Here is a 4,033-nt window from a genome sequence, read left to right as displayed (position 1 = left end):
ATCATTAATATGAACCAGAAAAAGGGTTGGTGCCAGAACTGATCCCTGTGGCATGCCCGCATAAATAGAATGGAAACTGGAATATACATCATCTACTTTTACTCATATTTTTCTGTTCCTGATATATGAGGAAAGCAGAGGAACAAAAAACATTAGTCCATAGCAAGGGAGTTTGGACAACAGGGAACGGTGCCATACTCTGTCAAAAGCTTTAGAAATATCATGGACTACTGCATGAGTTTCTCCATGTAGGTTGATTGATTGATGAATGGTATGAGTTAGGAGACTATGTCAATGGTGGATCTTTCGTTGTGAAAACCATATTGTCTATCACTAATTAAGTTGTTGGATTCAAAGTGTTTAACTATGTGCTTATTAATTAAAATTTTAAGTATTTACAAAGAGAAGATGTGACAGCTATTGGTCTGTTATCAGAGGGGTCAGAGGAACTTCCTTTCATTGCAGTTGGATGGATATTGGCTTCTTTCCATGAATTAGGGAATGAGAGAGTACATATGCATAGTCTGAATAATTTAGCTAGAACAGAGCCAAGTTCTGCGGAAAACTTTTTTAAACAATTGGAGAACTCCGCCTAGTCCTGGAGCTTTGCTGGTAGGTAAATTGTCTAGGACGGATTTTTTGTGTCTTGTCTGAATTTTAAGTGGAACAATTTCGGGAGAGTCAAGTTCTAGTACTGGAACGTTCTGGGTGACTTCCTTTATGGTAGAATTTCTAGCAAATGTACCGGCAAAGATATCTACTCTCCCACGCGGGTCATTTGTAATGTTGCCATCTGACGACTTTAGTGGGGGAATGGATGATGTCTTGTTAGAGTTATTATTGAAAGAATTGAGAGTTGACCAGAATATTCCATTGTCATTTGGGTTGTTAAGTAGTTTTGATGCTTGATTTTGCAGAAAGTTTGATTTAGCAAGATTTATTGCAGCTTTTGCATGGTTTCTAAGAGTTTTATAGTGAGAGAGTGATTCAGATGTTTTGGATTTTAAGGAAGAGTTTTATGCTAATGACTTTTAGGCTGTTGTTCTGGCACAGCTGCCATCAAACAATTTTGGCGAGTTTGATCTTTTAGTGAACAATTGACTTGGTATGAATAAATCCACATCAGCTAGTATTAAGTTGTAAATGTGGGACTGGGTAGAATTGGCATCACTAGAGAAGAAAGACTGCCATGGGATGTCAGCAAGATAATATCTAAACCCATCCCAGTTTGCCTCATCGAATTGCCATCGGGTCACCCTGACAGGTTCAGAACGGGGCGGTTTGGGGGGGCTAACTAGTGAGGCTTTGATGAGATTGTGATCAGAGGATCCAAGTGGTGACAGTACCTCTATCCTGTATTGATCTGGATTATCTGTCAGGAATAGATCGAAGAGATGGGATTTTATTGTCAGGGTTATCTGGTATTCTGGTTGGTTGCTTTACCAGCTGCATGAGATTAAACAATTCTGCAAACAGCTCACACTCCAGACCAGCACCGTCAGTCCTGGCAGAATGCAATAACCATTCAACATTATGTACATTAAAGTCACCCCAAATGGTAATTTTGGCGCTGAGGGCAAGGTTAAGGTTACTCATCTGTGTGGATATGGAGTCAAATACACTAGACTCTGAAAAAAAACATTGGGGGAACGATAGACTACACATATACTGTATATTTGGTAATATTTAGAAAATTTAGTTTATACAATGAGTAATCAAAACCGACCGGTATTTTTTTTTATTTAACAGACAGATAATTTCAATAACCTCAATGGAGACTTTTTGTATGTGCAGAGTCAGTAGCATTAATATCTAACTCCCCATATGGGAAAATTTCCTCAGAAACGAAATACATCATCTGGATGTAACAAAAATGAAACAGTGAATACGATATGAGACTGAAGAGGTTAAGGTCTAATCCTGCATTATCATGTAACAATAAAAGTAATGTTTAACAAAGTCACCTATTCTACTGCCACCAGGAATGAGTTGGTTAGGTTAAAGAAACAGGATCAGTTACAGCGGTGACATCAGCATCCTTTGGTAATGGCCATACAAGTAATTTCATATATCTGTTAATCTCATCCAGTCTTCTATTTGTTCCCAAGGGGCGTATGGAACCAACATGCAAAATTCCGCTCTGTATACTATTCCTTAACAACAAGCTAAGTTTGATTTTCCCACACTGAACGTTCTGTTCTCTCTCTCTCTCTCTCTCTCTCTCTCTCTCTCTCTCTCAACCGTGACCTAACTTAACATAATAACCAAACTCACTAATCAACTAACCTAACCTAATATTAAGAAAACATCCCTATCCTAACGTTGATGTTCCTGTGTGAGAAAAAGTGCAAAAGCGGTACACAGAGCGGACACCGCAACAGGAACTATAGTCGGTTTCAGCTAGTCTGACACACTGATTTTGCCAGCTGAGGACAGATAACTTAGTTTTGTTATCAATGTCGTTCAGGTTTATCTGTTATAATTCAAAATGCACATAGTTATCATTAAAGATATAAATGTTTTAATTTGTATTTGTAATATCTGGTATCTTACAAATAAATGCGTTTTCATTGGAATACAAAGTCAATTTGGTGCACGTTCAAACGCAACAGGAATTGACCAATCACCACTCGAGAGCATCGCGCGGAGTTACCAATTCCACCCGTCCTCAGCTGGCAAAATCAGTGCGTCAGACTCACTGAAACTGACTATAGGCTACATGAGGGCGTTTTCTTAGTCTCCTCAGGGGTTTGGAATTCACTCTGTATTACACTACATTGTAGTATTGTTAAGAATGCCACTGATTCATATAATGTCCATGGTAAAATGACAAATGAAACACAAGAGAATGTTAAGGTGTAATATGCAGAAGCTGATAAGGAACAAGGCCCATATTCTCATCAGGTATGGAGGCTCGTTAGCACTTCCCCCTCAGTGATTTACTATTGGATATGGCTGGCTAATATCCCTTTGTACATTATTTATGCTGGGGATGGCGATGTTAGGAGGATTTATGTAATACATTGAGACATGATATTATAAGCTAAATAAATCGCTTAAGAAAAGGTGCAAGGAACTTCTATAACCAACGAGAATATGAGCCCAGGAGTCACAAAGCCTCCTGTAGGACTTAGTATATGAGCAATTGTCCAGTATTTAAGGTGAGGGTGATCAGTTCCCTGCACCAAGGGACAGTATGAACAAAAATGGGCAACAACCAGTTGTCATTAGCTGGAATATAATACTAGAAATGTTCCCCAAAAGAGGCCGAATGATCTAGTCACGTATTCTCGTCGGCCAAGGAAGGTCCCTATCACATCTTTCCAAGGTATTTAGTTTTCTTATTACACCATACTACATTTTTGTGTGTTGTTTAGATCAGTCTATTATCGCTGTACTTTGCCTAAATGACGTGCAGAATTGAATTCAGCATCCGTATACAAAAATAAATCGTAAAGGAAGAGATCCTATGGAGCCTCCTCCATAGTCATAGAACTTTGTTTATCTTTGTGGGTGCAATATCTCCTGAACTCCATGACTGAATTTGACCAAACTTTTCCCAAGGATACAGTATGAAGCGACGGTAAACTGATTAGGTCATTAAAGTCAAGAGGACAAAGATCAAGGTCATATGGGTGTGGGCACGACATCTGATCCCCATGACAGATTTACACCAAACTTCTGTCAGTTATACAGTATGAAGGGACAATGAACAGATTGGGTCAGCAAAGTCAAGGGGTCAAAGGTCAAAGTCATATGGGGTTGACTAAGTTTATCTTTCATCTCATTTCAACCCACAGTGAACCCTGTCATGGAAGTTGTATGGCGAGTCCATGAGGAAGACTTGGCGGAGGCATACCGTGCAACACTTTGCATTGACAGCTAAGGGCCAGAGGCATACCATGCAACACTTTGCATTGACAGCTAAGGGCCAGAGGCATACCATGCAACACTTTGCATTGACAGCTAAGGGCCAGAGGCATACCATCCAACACTTTGCATTGACAGCTAAGGGCCAGAGGCATACTGTACT

Source organism: Coenobita brevimanus, chromosome 32 (genome assembly GCF_032717465.1).
Source record: "Coenobita brevimanus isolate Jiangsu-jjx chromosome 32, ASM3271746v2, whole genome shotgun sequence".
NCBI lineage: Eukaryota > Metazoa > Arthropoda > Malacostraca > Decapoda > Coenobitidae > Coenobita > Coenobita brevimanus.
The sequence above is the reverse complement of the archived record's forward strand: the minus strand, read 5'-3'. Positions refer to the sequence as shown.